This window comes from Desmodus rotundus, chromosome 3, assembly GCF_022682495.2.
Source record: "Desmodus rotundus isolate HL8 chromosome 3, HLdesRot8A.1, whole genome shotgun sequence".
In the NCBI taxonomy this organism is placed as follows: domain Eukaryota; kingdom Metazoa; phylum Chordata; class Mammalia; order Chiroptera; family Phyllostomidae; genus Desmodus; species Desmodus rotundus.
This window is the reverse complement of record NC_071389.1, coordinates 131,102,924-131,120,820: the sequence shown is the minus strand read 5'-3', so window position 1 is coordinate 131,120,820 and position 17,897 is coordinate 131,102,924. Positions and strand designations below refer to the sequence as shown.

Below are 17,897 nucleotides of genomic sequence, written 5' to 3'. Positions count from 1 at the left end.
CTATTAATTAATGAAGTTTTTAAGGATTAAATAGGATTTGTTACACTTAGTAACTGATACGGTGGTTGCTTTTTCAAAGAGATTTGAAGCTAATTTGACCTATTTACTTTGAGTAGACCTCTGATTTTTGTTTAAGTTTGACAAGTCAATAAAAGATGAGGCAAAGCAAAATACATGTCACATATTATCTTACTGTTTATCACACAAAATATAATTTCTGTTCCCTAAGCTAGAAAGAACTTTTTAAACATCTGAGATCATATAAATTATGGAGTAATTAGCAATACTAACAGCTGGATACAAATGGAAAAATATGTCGATTGCAGGTAGTATGTGGAGAACATCTCATACCTAGTTCTAATGTTAAACTCTGTTGAAGTAAAATGCAGTTGTTGTTTTTTTCCTCCAACTTCCATGTTTGATAATCAGGAAGACTAGAATATATTTTCTAAAATGTAGTAGAAATAATCACTATACAATTATATTACAGAAACTTAAACAAGGAATATGAATATAGGTTTTTATGCTATACCCACTTTTTAAACAAAAGTTTTATTTATTTATTTTTAGAGAGGGGGAAGACAGGGAGAAAATGAGGGAGAGAAACATCAATACATGAGAGATACATCCATCGGTTGCCTCTCGAGTGCCCCCAAACAGGGACCTGGCCTGCAATCCAGGCCTGTGCCCTGACCGGAAATTGAACCAGTAACCTTTGGGTTTGCAGGGTGGTGCTCAATCCACTGAGCCACACCAGCCAGGGCACTATACCCACTTTTTGAAATTTCACTTTTCAATTACAGTTTACATTCAATGCTACTTTGTATTAGTTTCAGGTGTACAACATAGTGGTTAGACAATCATATCTTTTACAAAGTGCCCCCCTATATTTGAAGTACCCAGCTGGTACCATAGATAATTACAATATTATTGACTATATTCTCTCTGCTGTACTTCACATCCCCATGACTGTTTTGTAACTACCAATTTGTACGTCTGAATCCTTACATTTTTCTCTCTCATTCCCCCAACCCTCCTCCCATCTGGCAAACATCAGTCTTTTCTCTATATCTATGAGTTTGTTTCTTTTTTTTTTCATTAATTTTCTTCTTTAGGCTCCACATATAAGTGAAATCATATGGTATTTATCTTCTCTGTCTGACTTATTTCACTTAATATGATACCCTAGGCCCATCCAAGCTGTCACAAATGATAAAATTTCATTTTTTACGGCTGAGTAATAATAGTCCATTGTGTATATATGGACCACACCTATTTTTTTTTATCCAGTGGTCTATTGATGGGCACTTGGGTTGCTTCCATGTCTTCGCTATTGTAAATAGCGCTGCAATGAACATAGAGATGCATATGTTCTTTAGAATTAGTGTTTTAGGAGTTGACATTATTCAGATGTAAGCATCTCAGTTTTGTTTTTTTTAAGATTTTATTTATTTTTAGAGAGAGAGGAAGGGTGGGAGAAAAATATGGAGAGAAACATCAGAGTGAGAGAGAAACATCGATCGGCGGCTTCTCATATGTGCCTGGACTAAGGGAACCCACAATCCAGGCATGTGCCCTGATCGGGGCTGGAACCTGTGACCTTTCACTTTGTGGGACCATCCCCAACCAACTGAACCACACCAGTCAGGGCTAAGCATCTTGTTTTTTTATAGTCTGACTTAATATACATTCATAAAGTGTGGAAATATATACTTAATATTTCACCTAAATTTCCAAAGGAAAAAAGTTGAAAGAATGAGGAATACTTTTTGAGATGTCAGCATTCTGAGGAAGTCGACCACAAGCTTCTTTAACTTTTCTGACCTCCTATGGCTGGCACAAGGATGGAGAGTTCATTTACATTTTTTAATGATATATTTATTGATTATGCTATTACAGTTGTCCCATATCCCCCCCGCCTTCACTCCACTCCATCCTGGCAAAGGAAATAGACTGCCAGGAAGTCCAGGACTCAGAGAGTCCCAAAGAAGCTGGACCCAAGGAGGAACACACCAAGGCACATCATAATTACATTACCCAAGAGAGTACATGTACATTTAAAACTCCTAGATCCTCGAAGATTTACAAAGCAGCTGGCGTTTGCCCGAGGCTTCACTGACTTTTTTCTCCTCCTGCTCTTCGGGCCCTCACTTTCCTTATTTTTGTCCACTATGGATTGTTCTATACTTTCCACTGCTATGGCCACGGTCACAGCCTGATGCTCTGACCCAGGGAGCTGTGCCAGAACTGCCAGTCACGGAGAGGACCAGGTCCCAGAGGGTGACTCTGAAACTGAAGCCCAGGAATCCAGAGTTACCAAGCTGGAAAGTGGACCAGAAATAATCATCATCATGCTGGATAAAATTTATTAAGCAGCGTGTGCCAAGAACTCTTCTAAGAACTATATATATATTATATATATTTTTATATTATATAATATATATTTATATAATATATAATATATATTTATATATAATATTTTATATAAAAATATTTTATATAAAATATAATATATGTATTATATAATATATAATATATATTATATATATAATTGCTTAATCTTCATAGTAATCCTATGAATATTAGGTACTATTTTAATCTCATTTTAAAGAAAGAAAGTAAGTCATGTAAGGTTTTTATAACTTGACACAAGTTTTACACATACTAGTAAGTGGTGGGGCAGTGATTCAAACCCAGAAACATGGGCTTCAGAGCCTCTTTTCTTAACAAGTGTGCTACTCTACCTCCTTCTTCAGTGGCACCTGTCCTTATATTCCTCTGTCCCTCCTCACAGACACATCCACATGAGCTTTCCAGAGATTCATTCCCTCACTGTTTAGAGTTGGAGTTACCCAACTCACCCTCACCACTCACTCCAGAACAGTACCCCAACTTCAAAGTACTTCATTATTACAGCCATATTAGTTTCCTATATGCCCTGAAAAATTACAACAAATTTTGTTACTTAAAAGAACACAAGTTTATTATCTTGTAATTTTGTAGGACAGAAGTCCAACATGGTCTTACTGGGCTCTCGGAGACTCGAGGGGACAATTCGTCTCCTTGCCTGTTGCAGCTCCTAGAGGCTGCACACGTCCCTTGCCTTGTGGTCCCATCATCCATCGTCCAAACCAGAAACAGTGGTCATGTGTTCACACCACATTGCTCTGACAGCTACTTCCATCTTCACGTCCCCCTCCCCGACTCGTTCTTCTTGCTCCCTCTTCCACCTTTTGTTACACTGGGCCAACCTGGACAATCCAGGGTAATCCCCCCATTTTAGCATCAGCTGTTGAGCAACCTTAGTTCCATCTACAACTTCAGTTTTCCTTTACTGTAGAATCTAACATATTCTCAGGTTCTGGGGATTAGGATGTAGACATATTTGGGATCCATTATTCTGCCTCCCACAATGGCTCATTGAAAAGTTAGCAAAGCAACTTGATCAATAACATGTATACTAATATGGGTAAGTGGCTTTTATTTAAAAAAAAATAACACTAACCCGTTGCATTATAAATCATGGGAATGAGGAAAATAATGAGGGCACTTGGGGCAGATGGTTCTTCTCCGTGGGTGTTGCGGTGACCCACAGTTTGGGTGCCCTGCGCCCTCTCAGAGGCTTGGCATGTCCCTCTGGCCTCCTTCCCCTCTTGACAGATGAGGAGATCCATGGCTCTTACTCAAATTTACTTGTTCTGAGACCCATTCCCTTGCGACATGTAAATACATGTATAATAAACTTGTTAAAAGCAGAATTCTAGATCATTGTCATGTGGGACTGATGGGAAGTCATTTAATCTAAGGTTTAGTAGAAGAGTTTGTTGTGGGGAGTAAATAAGAAAAGGCGTACAAAACTCTCAACAACACACGTGACAGTTGCTGAGCACGCAGTGGAAATAGAGTAGTCGCAATAGCAGCAGTGGTAGCAGTGGTCGCCACTGTCGTGGGGCAGTTAGAGTGTTCACGGCAGAGGTAACTAACGGGCAGTGTCTGCTTAGGTGGCCCCTGAAGAAGCACAGTGGCCTCGGGCATGGCTTTCAGTGGCACTCTGTAGGCCGCGTGGGCTTTTACACACATCTCTAGAAGGCACGGCGGCCAGAGTGTGCGAGCCCCTTGCCCCCCACCCTCACCCCCACTTTCACATCAACTAGAACAATTTCTTAAAATCTGTTTTGTGTATGGTGCTCTGCATTCATTGACATTAAAATATCTGCCGCTTTAGAAGATTGAAAACCACTGTTCTCTCTGAAAGAAAGAACCCCAGAGCGGTGGAAGAGTGACAGGTCTTGGGAAAGTGTTTGGGGAGGCTGCTCCCCCAAACCTGACCATGTGGGCAGCTACCTGGACTATGGTACCTAATGTCAGCCTGACCCTGTGGGAGAAGAAACGGGCCTAATAACGGCTTCAGAGAAGAAACATCGGAGCTCCCCGCCTGTCAGAGACAGGCTCTACAGGCTGTCCGTCAGCAGGAGCGTCACTGGCTGCCCCGAGAGTCATGATGTAAAGGTTTTCCATTCTTTGCCTTCATGCAGAAAAATAGGGTTATCTGGGAGGAAGAAATGTTCAACACTTGAAATGTTTCCAAACTGGTGTTCGTTTTTTCGTTTTAGGGAACAACTGGTGTCTTTTCCGTCCTCATTTGAAAATTACTTCCTTTGCAAACATCAAACAAATTTTTTCACATGTGGAAGATTGTGCGTGAATGATAGCACCCAAAATAATCCTTACTGTTCTCACACAGCACATGCTCTTTTGATATTTTTAGCATATTGTAGTTGACGAATGCTAATCACCGATTTCCTCTTCACTCGTTTCCCCCTTTCAGGTCCTTGCAGAAAAGCTACTTGATCAAACATCTGGTAGTCACAAATTTGAAACCATGCTTCTGAATCCCAGCGCACAGTAACAAGAAGACAACACTGATAATTATACCTGTCAAGAGGCTGTGAACACGTGGTGTATAAATTCTTTACCAAGGCAACTCAACACCTTTTCTCTGGGGCTGCACCCGCGCCACTCACCGCCCTTTTCATACACAGACCTTCCGTTCACTGCAGTGGGCATTCTCCGTGTCCGCTGAGGGGCTTTCCAGGCTGCAGGCTGAAACAATGTAAGAATAAAGTCCATGACTTTCAGATAAATCACCAGGGCCAGGATTAAGCAAATCTGGGGTCTATAGGTTTTTCAGAGATTAACAAATCCCTCATTAGGCTGTAGCTCCAACTGCATCAGTTCAATATTGTCTCCACTTAAACTTACAGATTTCCCCCCGCCCTGACCTGTTTCATATCCATATTGCTGAGTTGTCAGAATTAGAAATTCAGTTACTTGCAAGGTCAACGTCTTTTCTCCTCTTGAAAACAAGTAATTATACTATATTTATACTCTTTTCAGGTTCTTGAAGCAGTTGGCTTTTTATTTGATGTTTCCATGGATTTTATTATGCATTAATAGAGTGGAGCAATGTAGCTCGGTTTTAGTTTGCTAGAAACAAGGATAGAGAACTCTAGTACTGTATTTTTTTTAATTTAAGTATTGCTTGTATCTATTATTAATTCTAACAGAATATAATGTATATTTATTCCACAAAATATATAGTATCAGAGTGTATTTGTTTCCACCTTAAGTCTTTTCTTACCAAGTGTTATGAATCTGGTAAGAGAATAATTAACAAAGGACCTAGCTTCATGAACTCAGCTTCGTATGATATTTATATATAAACCTGCTCTCAATACTTTTTGTTTTATATTTTTGGTTGATAAACTCTACAGAAATCTAAGCTCTTTCCACTTACACTGATGCGCTGTCCTAAAAGGCTATTGGATATTTTAAAGCTAATGGCTTAAAAAAAAAAAAAAAACACCTAAATTATCAAGCGTGTGCATATATATGTATGTGATGCAAAGTTCAGATCAGTTTTCCCAAATGGATATTTTTGGCAATCTAAGGTTCAAAGTATTATCCCTTTTAAAATTAGGCATGTGTAAACCAGTGATGTTAATATTGTGAATGAAAAAATTACTGCTGCTGCTAGAGGGTAAAGATACTTCATTACACAGAATCATGCAGGTAAATAGACAATGAGCTACTCATCTTTCAGGAAGTACTATTTACTGGAAAACGATCTGTTAAAGCCACATGTATAGATCATAACTTTTGACTTATGGTAAATCTAGGCACATTAGTCTGATTTTACTCTACGGAATGAATAGGAAGCAATAATTATTTGCGCACTTAAATAACTGAGGCACACAAGCATACCTGAAAAAAAGAGTAAATGTCCGGTTGCAACATTCTAGATAGATCATTGCAACTGAGGCAAGTATTTGAATATTCTTTTTTCTCAAATGCAGACATTGGTTCCTCAAGGTACAGTAAATTTCACATTGTAGGTAGTCCTCCAAATTAAAAATGTATAAAGCTCAGTTTAGGAACTGTTCCCTTGAAAATAAAATAAAATAAACTAATCAGAAATGACCCAGCACATTTTAGTTTGCCCTTTCAGGTGGTATTGTCAATGACAACTTCTGCCTACTCTTCATACTCCATCACCCGACAGAGAATTATCAGCAAGGAAACCAGGAGATACACCCATTTCAACAAGGTTCTGCTGTGGTAACAGAGTCTCATCCTTGAAAACGTACTGTTTTTTACTAGATAACGGGGGGGGGGGGGGGGGGGGCGGCAGGGCAAGGGTGAGGACCCTGACTGTGACGTCAACCTAGGTTTACAAACGAGACAAGCACGGCTAAAGGAGGCGAATGGGACTGCTTGAGTATATTCAGTTTATGAGAGGTAGTTCTAATTTTTATAAGAAAAATTTAATAAGACATATATTTTAGTTATCATTTAACAAAGAAATACTAAAGCTATTCGGGCGATGCCACAGATTCTCAGAAAGGAAGATCATTGAATCCTTGTAATGAGAAAACGGTCATTTCAACACATTTTAATACATTGTATAAATTTGGAGCTTAAGGTGAGTATGTTTTTATTTAGCTGTGTTTGGTTAATGTTAAATTATCATGTATTCACATCAGTATAGATATTGTCACAGAATTACAGAACAGTTATCAAATGAGCAGATACCTTACATCTGTGTTTTCTAGAAGTCTTTGTATTTTTATGCTTCATCTGCATAATGTTAAGTGCTAATCAATGTGTGCCAGTCCACTTGTCCCAGTGAAAGGACAACCCATTACACCTGAGACATCTAAGGACTGATTACTTGTCACAGTGGTCCTGCACACAAGGGACCAGTCCCATGGCCAGTTTTCTGCAGTGAACTCTAGTTGTTAAAATGTAAGTCTTCCCCTAAAGTTTTAATCAACACTAACCATTCCAAAGGCTTAGAGAGGATCCATGTGGTTCTCTAGCTTCCCTGAATCCAGGGGTAACAGAAAAAATTACCACAACTTGTTTTAGTGTTGTTTATCAGTAATGATTATATTAGAACCATTCGCATGTCCAAAACCATGTTAAAGACCTATCAATTGCTCTTACATGAAGCTCAATCTTTAACATAATGAACAAACTCGATATTAAAAGTAATGGGGGATAATCAGTTGTGAATATTCAGTGATCCTGGTGAATTTTTGCTCTTTCTCTTGGTCAGGTTGGTGGCCAGAGTTTTCTAAACTCTTTGCTGCTGTGATTTTGAAGGCAAATACACGTACCAGAACCTTTTTATTGGGCACTTGTATTTCGATTCTGGTACCATTTCAAATAGAAATAGAAGATCCTTGGGGAGATAATGAACTTAAATTACCATTGACTTTGGAAAGAATAACAGACTTTCTGTGCTTCATCCTGTAATCAATAGGAAATTCTCTCTGTGAATTACCACTATTCTGTAAGACAATGCTAAAGTCTAAGTACAAAATCCAGCATTAAGGGGCTTCAAGGCTGTCTCTGAAGAACTCGCCTAGAGATTAATCGCAGCGATTTACAAATGCAGTTTTCAACCATGGCAAGTCACACAGGTCCAGTCTCGGTGTGTTTTACTCAGCTGGGCCGGTAGGACTCCAAGACGCTGTAATATTTTGTCAACGTTTTACACCTCTATAGATATTTGTGGATATGTGAACAATGCCTGAATTTCTTCTAGCGAGTGTGTGTTCATCATACACACACAGCCTGTTAGATCAGCTTTAGGCAGCGTTGTGAAGGAGAAATCTAAGCTCTAACGGTTCAGAAGGCAGAATAAGGCAAAATCTCCCCAAACCTGTCCCCAAAACAGTCCTACCCTCGTTGATCCTCTCTAGATCACAAGCTGAATGAGAAAGCGCTGTGACTACCTTGTGGGCTGGTGTGTCCTCAGCTTCTGATTCAATGTCTGGCACAATGGAGGTGGTCAATATTTGTTAAAGGAATGAATGACAGAACAGGTGGATACCCAAATAAATTTGCCTTCGGATACCTGGAATATTTTACCAACTTATACTAACTGGGACTACAATTTCTGAATTTTATAGTGAGAACTAGAATTTACTCCTTACAAATACTTTCTAGATTTGTGAGTTTGGAATCAATTACTTCAAAGGCTTCAAGGGTTTGAGGACATTTAGATAGGAATAATGTCTTGGGGATTCAGAGGTTTTACAAGGAATAAAACTCAAACTTTCTAGTTCTTTATGAAAGCTCCTTGGCAAGGATAATCCAAACATGGAATTCCATTAATAAATTTTATAAACTATATTTTTATCTTTAAAAAAAGATGTCACATCATCAAGCATACTATTAATATCCCCTTCGATATGCATTAACTTTTTTCTAAGGAGCTTATAATAATTGGAGTTCCCATCTCTAAATCTTGTCTTGCTTTTAAAAGATCAATCTCATATTTGATTCCTAGAGTGTACTTGAGTTTAAGATTAATGACATCGCTATTAAGACTTTTCCATGTGTTTGTTCATTTAACAAATATCATATACCTAATACACGCTAGGTTCTGGAAATACAATGGCCAACAAGACAGAGTGCCCTCACAGAGCTTACTCGGAGGAACTTCTCAGCACTACACCAGCCATAATTAGAGTTTCCTCTTCATCAGGTCCCTTTTCACAGCTGATAAAGGAAATAAAGTCCCTAACCCTATGGAAATCACAAAGACTCCATGCACAAACTTATGAGCTTACTTTTCTAAACACACCACTCAAAAACAGCACCTTTGGTGCTGCTTAGTTTATCCATACACTGTAGTTACACTGTAATTATGTAAGTAATGATTTACTCATAACTAACATTTAGCTCTTACTAGGTTCTACTATGCTCAGTACTTTCAAAGACTATCTCATTGAATCCCTTCAACAACTCAGTAGGTTCCATTTTATAGACAAGAAAACCGAAGCACTGATATATGCGTGACTTGTTCAAGGTCACACAGCTAGCAGGTGGAACTAGGATTTGAACCCGTGCACTAACACAAGAGCTCAAATGTCTAACCATCATCTGTGGCTTGGGAGACACCATTACATTAAAATAACTGAATCACTGTATATAAAATTACTTTGAAAGTATCAAGTAGTGTACAGCATTAACAGTCAACAAACCACAGCAGAAACAGGATGCAATCTACTTCGTAGCTTTCTCTCATGAAGAGCACTCAAGCCAGGGACACGGCTAAAAGTACAGATCCAGAAAATGTGACATGTGATAGACATTTTGATGACTTTTCAGAGTTATTTGTTGTAAGCCACTGTGTCTATTTGGTGCTAAAAAAAAAAAAAAAACTGAAAGAAAAACCCTTGCTGGAAGGGCTTATAATAAATACACAGTGTGGAGATGACCAAGGATACTTCACATTTATGGGGAAAAATTGGGCAGTAGTACTATTTTCTCACCATTGCATGTGATTGTCTTTCCAATTGTCTTTATTATTTTTCTGAAAGAGCTGCAAAATTGTGCAGTGGTTCAACTTGACCAAAGTGGTATTATGCTGCTGGGAAGTAAAAATATTAAACACCAGACTGGAAGTGTTGTCTTCATTGTCAAATGACTTTAAGTTCTCGTAAAGCAAGGATATAGAAGGGTTTTTAGATGTTTAGATGCTGAAGGCACCTGAATACTTGGACACCAAGTGCCGTGTGCGTTTCCCTATTCCAAACCACGGAGTGAGGTCATACTTTTGAGGGCTTAGGTGCTGAAGCCAACGTGAAAGGCAGATTTGAGATGGGGCTGGCCACCGGCAGATCAGCGTCCACACTTCTAGAGGCTAGCGGGGGTTGACACCTTCTGTGGGGACAGTAAGCTCATGGCCCCCATCTCGCTCACAAACGGCGATCACGTGCATTATTTAAATTTGTTCTCTCTCTGCCCTCCCAGTTACCTGGGCACCTGATGCAACTGAAATGCTGGTTCGTATGGGCGCAAGCAAAGAGTCTTCTTAAGAAAACTTTTTACCTCATTCTTTCCTACTACCAATTAGTTCCTCCTAAATAACATTTTGGGGAGTTTAGCTTTAAACGTAGCACCAGTGGAAAAATTTAAATGCCTTCAGTTCAAAATCATACTTGTTACCTTCTCTCTACCTCCATTTTGACAGCATTATTTCTGCTGATTTTACCTTGACAAAGTCTCTTGAAACTATCTTCTCATTTGTTCTCACTATTCCTACCTATGACTAGATCCTGCTCATAGTTCTGTGAGCTTTTAACTATTTTCCCAATTACTTTGTCTCCCCAGTTTTTCCTATATATTGATATATAGATGAATGCACCTGAAACTATTCCTTTACTCAAAATCTTCCAAGGGCGTTGCCCATCACCTACCCATACACATCCGCGCGCACACACATCTGATTATTATCAAGAGTCTCTGAACCAAAACACTTGTGTGGTATTGGGCAAGGAGGACATTATAGTGCCCTGCCATCCATAAATACAACATACAGAACATGAAATGTGATGATATTGAAATCTGACCATTGGACTGTGAAACATGTCATGAGACTCTGTGACATCAAAAATATGACAAGTCCTTCAAAGTGAAGTTAAATATGAGGAGACAATAACAATGGTGTATGGTGAAGGTATCTACCAAGACCGCATCTGATTATGACCCACCAACTCCAAAGTATTTGCTTGGGGTGTGTTTGTGTGTGTGTACACCCATACTAATGTGCGAGGATTGTCTGGCTAATGTGCTGACATTAGGGAGAGGTATGTGTGTTCCTGTACTATACAGCCCGGCTCTTTTAGCCTTCCTGTTCTATCTTGCAGGTCAAGTTTACCACTACCTCTTCCTAGAAACTGTTCCAAACTTTCCTTCCATTGACGTTTTGATTATTTCTGAAATGCCTCTTTCCTTACGTTATCTATGCCCAAAAAATATCATTGACTTTAAATGCCAATTTTTAATGGTCCCTCTTCCAAGAAGGTTTTTCTAATTTTTCCAGGACTGATGTTATCTACTCCATCATCAGTCCCCATTGTGATAATTGAAACCTTTTTTAGGTCTTTTCTTAGCTTGTCCGATAGTATACCCACTTGTGTCTTTATCATCTTAATTTCCCCTTCAGTTACTAATTATGCATAGATTGAGTGCGGAATTTTTCTTAGATGGAGTTACCTTCTGCTTTTCAACTTCGCAGAATTGCTTCTGGATTATTTTAGGGTCTAATCTCAGTCCTTTGTAGCTCAATTTACAAAGTTCATCTGAATAGAGAACTCAACACTAGACATTTTAAAGGAGAAAAGAGCCTTGGTTATTGAGTGTTTTTATTTGGAAAGAAAAAGAATGTAAAGATAAAAGTGGTAGCCCTTATCTCTTATACCCCAGGATTTTCTGATAGAATTTTGTTTTGAGGATGACTGTGAAGGTTGGTGTAAATACTTTAGATGACAACCCCCGCTACCTCATCTACACACATACACTGTGACTTTACTGCTGATTTATCCCCACATATTTGATTGCTTATTCCATGGAAGAAACTGTAAAGACTAAAACTGGGTTTTGAGTTAGCAACTGAGCAAACAAGATAGGCAACATAATACTACTTCCAGTTGTATTTCAATCTTGTGTTAACAGTCCTGCCTCTCGCTGCTTTCCATCAGAACACAGACCTGTCTGCTCTTCCTAAGTCCACCCCCACCACCCATCCCCTGAAGCCTGGGGATTGGGAAACTAATCACTATTATCTCAACTGCTTTAGCTTATGTAGACAAAGAAAGTTAATAATAATTAAAATATGTCTCCAGCCTTAGTCATGCATTGTGTTCTTTTGTGTGACCAACACAAAGTTTTATCTGAGTATGACATTTACAAACCAAACTAATTCAACAACTAACATAAACATGATATTAATTTAGTTCTTCTCCCATCCCCAGAAAGGATAGGAAACACAATATCTTAAAGGAACATTCCCACCTCTAAACTAGGACACACTTTGGTTTTCTTTTCATTATTTAAGTTAGAATAATTACAAATAGAACTTCACGAAACATTCAACATGAACACAACACAGTTTCAGAGTTTCACTGCTACCTGTCCGAAAAATCTTGCTTCCTGTTGGTGTTTGTTTATTAACTGCATGGTGGCATCTAAAAGGGCCGTAAGAATGAGAGGCTGACCAGCCGCCACAGGAAACCCATAGTGGGCCTATGCTTGGATTTTTTGAAATACAACTTTCCAGCATCTGGTCCTCAGATTTATAGATCCGGGGCCACATGTGTTTTCTAGGAAGCCCACAGACAACCTCAGTTAACACCTGTTTTCTCAGAATAATCATTAGTAGCACCCTCTAACTCTCAGGAGTGCCTCCGTTTAGACAACACATTATGCTATCAACCTGACCAGAAGTGAGAAAGCACTGGCATGATGGTCCACATTAACCTTCCACAATTCACAATGTAATTGGAAGGATTCTTTTTTTGTGGCAAATAATCAAAACAAAATACAATAGAGCTTGAGGAGAAAAAATTCACCACCAAAGTAGGCCAAATCCGGGATCTCAGTATTGATACAATCTTCACCTCTACTTACCTCTCTCTTCCTCAGCTCTGCTTGTCTCCTCATTGTGTTTGTGGCTCTGGGTATTTATGCGACAGTCAGTTTCTCTCACTTTTCCATTCCTTTCCTAGTCCCCTGCAACACCCGATCTATATCCTTAGATCTCTTAGTCTAAAAGGAAAGCTACCCTCTCTTCTTCAGAGTCTACATCATACAGGCAGACTCTGAATGGCCCTGCTTGGTTCTGGTGCTCATCTCTTGAGGCAAATCACTATGAGGAAAGTGAGGTGATTGGATATGCTCGGGTCACATTCTCATGCCTACTGAGTGTCTGCTCACTAACGGTAGGGAAACCAAAATGTGTAACACACCAACTTCTACAAGGCACACTAAGAAAACAACTACAAAAGGGACACAAATATCAAAATGAGGGTTAAATTACAGGTGAAATAACACATAATTTGAGGAAATCAGAAAAATCTGGGAAGAAATACCATTTGAAATGGGTGTGGAAAATTGAGTGGCATTTCGCAGGTATGGAAAGAGTCTGGAATAGCACTGAGATAGACATTGACTGGAAGAGGAGCACTACCCCAAATCTTGAATTAAAACAAGAATCATTTATTTAGTTCTTAATTCTGAAGCTCACCAAGCTAGGCTGGGCTCAGACAGGCATTTTCGACATCCGGTCAAGATGGAGGCGTGGGTAAACATGCTTCACCTTGCACAACCACGACAAAATTACAACTAGACTACAAAACAAATATCACCCAGAATCAACAGAAAATTGAGCTGTGTGGGAGTCTGACAACCAAGGAATTAAAGAAGTCGCATTCATCCAGATGGGTAGGAGGGGCAGAGACACGGAGATGTGTAGAGAGACATGGAAATGCGGAGACATAGAATGGGAGGTTCCACACCCATGTGTGATGAATAAAAATCAGGAGGGACACCTCAGGAGTGAGGGACCCCAGCTTCACATCAGACCATCCAGCCCAGGGTTCCAGTGCCAGGAAGATAAGTCCCCACAACTTTTGGCTGTAAAAATCAGTGGGTGTCAGGGTGGTGGAAGAAACTGTGGGATTCTCAGGAGCCTCCTCTCAAAGGGCCCACAGTGGACTTAGGACTTACACAGACTCACTCCCTCTGGGCTTTAGCAAGGGGACAACAGCTGGAAAGGGCACCAGTGGCATAAAGGGAGAAATTGAAGTGTCTGGCATCAGGGCGAGTGCTGAGAGACTGCTTCCTCCAGACAAAACTCCAGAGGCCAGGCAGCAGCATTTCCTGAACCCTCCCCCACACAGAGCCACAGAGCAGCAACACCTTATCTGAGACTCATCAACCTGGTTCACAAGGGTTGCCCCACCCTGGTGATCACCTAGGCCTCTGCCCCACCCAACTTACCTGTGCACTTTCATTGACCAAGGCAAGTCATAAGGCCAGCTCATCAGCTCACATTCAAGGACTAAGGAAAGAGTCTCTATTTCTCGGTGGATAGTCAAAGCTATAGTTAATAGCTAACATTTACTAAGTACTTATTAGGTGCCAAGCACTGTTGTAATAACTTCACATATAATAATGCAATTTAATTCTTGTAACATCCTTTGTTTCAGAGAAATAGACTCCCTGCATATAGAAGTAAAGGAAACGTAGTGGAGCCCAAGGTCAGGAATTCCCTGCGTTCTGACTGTTGTTCTTCATCAGGAGTCAGAACACTATGCATAGTTGATGCTTGACCTCCCAGCTGCCCATGTAGAATGCAACAGTTAATAGTACAGTATATTAGTCAGGATACAGATATATATGAGGAGATTTATTATAGGAATTGGCTCATGTGATTATGGAGGTCAGTAAGTCCCACAATCTTCCATTTGCAAACTGGAGAAATAGGGAAGTTGGTAATGTAGCCACATCTGAGGCCTTGAGGCCTCTCTGGAACCAGGAGTAGGAAAATACGGATGTCCTATATTTAGAAAAGGGAGTGTTAGAAACACGAGAGAAATAGAGGAGGGAGGAACTGGGTGATCTGATCTGAATGCCTTTGTTTGATGCTGCACCTACTGCGGGGTGAGTCAGAGTCGACTTCAGCACAGAGGAAGGCAGGAGTAGAGTATTCAAAAGAAAAAGCTCAGGGTCTGTGGTGGGATGGGGAGGGGTTAGTCTCTTGTTCTTCCTGGTGCCTCAGGGTTCCAGGATAGGAGCCGGGACAATGGGGTAGGTAAAGGGCGGGCTGATTCCAGGTACAGGAGGGTCAGTCTGACCGCTGGCCATTGTGGCTGGTGCGGGGTGTCTATTGAGCGTGGTGGGAGAGAGTTTCAATTAAGCCGTGGGTTACCAAACGAGCAGGGACAACTGAGTCATGGGCAGTCCAGCGGGCTGGAAACTGGCCTGACTGGGTCATTAGCAGTCTGGCAGGTTGGGGATCTGGCCTGACCCTTTCAGGGAGCAAATTCACCCTTCCTCTGCCTTTTTGTTCAATTCAGTCCCTTAATGCATTGGAAGATGCCCACCTGCCTTAATGGGGTGATCTTTACTTTCTCATCTAGAGTTACACTCTAATTTCTTCCAGAAACACTCTCACAGACATACCCAGAATTAATTATTTTACCAGATATCTGGTCATCTCTTAGACTAGTCAAGTTGACACATAAAATTAACCATCACAGATGGTTTTAATCTTATTCTTCCAAACAGAATGCAACCTAAGGCAGATATCATATAATGTTGAAAGGGATTCTATTGGCTGGATTTATGGCTAAGAACAGAAGCTGAAATCAGTATTTACCATATGTTTCCATAATCTAAAGAAAGCCTTGGAATTTCTAGAAGGTAGTACAATTGGCCTCACTCTCTTCAATCCCTCTTCTCAACAGCAGAGAGAGTAGATTAAAATAAGAAAGAGAAGGAGAGAAAGAAGTATAGGGAACTCAGCTTTTTGAAGAAAAAGTTTTCTATCTATACCTCCACTTTCATTCACCTGAAGCCAAGTGAGAAAGGGGAGTTTCAAGACTATCTCTCATAAGGGGCAGGGGTAACTATAAGAACAGTATTAGAAACTCACTCCCCAGCCTATGCTTGCTCAACTGCAGAAATCTCTCATTCCTGGATGGTGTCATTGCTTCTGGAGCCGAGTGCAATAAGAAGGTTCTTAGGGGAGCTTTGATATGTGTCCCTGAGGTGTGAGGGCATAAATGACAAAAAACCGGAAGATGGAAGGCCCTCGCAGGGCCTGTGACAGCAGGGCTTGAAGGGAATGTGGTGCCTGGGAAGAAGATGAGGACCAATCTTCACTTGTGTTCCATTTCCCTGTGGCCCTCAGTGTTCACAGAAGAGGGTCTTGGCAATGCCCTTGGATCCATGTGAAGTATAGAACTTAGAGGAGGGGCTGAAATGGGCTTGGACATCACATCAATACCAGGTCACTATACAAACCTCTAAATGCTTATTCTCACTTAATTTTACTTACCTCTGGCCAGTAGGTAAGCAAACTAAAGGTCCTTCTGACTTTGATTAAATTTGTCTTTAAATCCTAGCTTTAGAAATAACATTCATGTATCCATCTATCTATCTATCTACCATCTATCCATCCCTCAGAGACCTAGGCTTTCCCCCAGATAATCAGCAACTGCAGAGGCAACAGAAGACAGTACCCCAGATCTGACTAATGATCCCAAAAATCAGAGCCTTAGGCAAGCTAAAGATGGTTACAAACTCAACAAAATGTTCCTGAAAATAAGTGATTTAAAAAATTGTTTATACCACGAAGTGCAAAGATTCTTCAATAAACCCATTACATTTCATGATTCTAATTTTATTTTATCCTTTTGTGAGTGCTTACGTTTGAAGAAGGTCCAATCATAACAATGGACTTGCTTCAAAATCTAACCAGTCAGGGTAACGGCCCTGGTATTGTGATTTACAATAAGATTTAGTCTTCCAATTCTTTCCTGACACAAAGCTCCAAAACTTTTGTAATTTCCTTACATAAGAGTAAGAACATGTCTTTTGTATGTTAATCAAGTGTCTTTTGGAAAAGCCCCTGGTCAACTAAGGATGGGGGCTGGTACCCAGGGAAGCCAACTCTTGTGATTAGAGGCTTGGAACATTCAGTCCCACCCCCTAGACCTCCCAGGAGGAGGGGAGAGGGGCAGGAGATTGAGTTCAGTCACCAATAGCCAATGATTTAATCATCATATCGACACAATGGAGCTTCTATAGAACCCCAGAGTGGGGTTCAGAAAGCTTCGGATTGGTGAGCCACGGAGACTGCAGAGCGAGGTGCTCTCTGAGAGGGCACGGAAGCTCCCACCCTTTCCCAATACCTTGTCCTACCCACCTCTTCCATCTGGCAGTTCCTTTGATAACAAACCAGTAATCTAATAAGTAAAATGTTTCTCAGAGTTCTGTCAGCAGTCCTGACCCAAGTTTCGGGTCTCTGGAACCTCTAATCTGTAGCTGGTTGGCCAGAATCCCAACGGCAAGGCATCCAGCACAGTTAACTAGCTCGTGCAGTGTTCCCTGAGTCTAAAATGAAATATCTTGTTAGTACTCTCACTTGCCTCCTGCACCATTTAGATAAATGCCAGGTTCAGGTAAGAGAGAGGAAGCTTACAAATCTCTAAAAGAAATTTGCTTTTTCCAACATACTAAAGAAGCTGGATTAGCCAATACATAGTGGCCTGTTTTAGTTATATTAGCATAGGTAACTAGACATTTATAAAGGAAGGAAGCAAAAAGAATCAAACATTATTAAGCATAATCAACTAGGAAGTACAGGCTTGCTTCCCTAGGAAATTATAGTTTCACACACTCCCCAGAGAACCACTGGTCTCTTCCCCAACCCCCCATCGCTGGAGGGAGGGATAGAACAATAAAGGAGGAGGTAATCCCAAACCCAGTAGAAGGTAAAGAGGGGGCGGTGCTTCTATGAGGCATGCATAGTAGGA

General features: G+C 40.4%; 1 protein-coding gene across 2 annotated transcripts in view; it reads left to right on the top strand.

Moving 5' to 3' along the window:
* LIN7A (lin-7 homolog A, crumbs cell polarity complex component) overlaps window positions 1-5,145 on the top strand; it is a 144,310-nt gene extending 139,165 nt beyond the window's left edge. For both annotated transcript variants that reach the window (XM_071221002.1, XM_045187326.3), the window contains exon 6: window positions 4,829-5,145. The gene's annotated coding sequence lies outside the window, so the exon portion shown is untranslated. The remainder of the gene's footprint in view (window positions 1-4,828) is intronic.
* The last annotated feature ends 12,752 nt before the right edge of the window (window positions 5,146-17,897 follow it).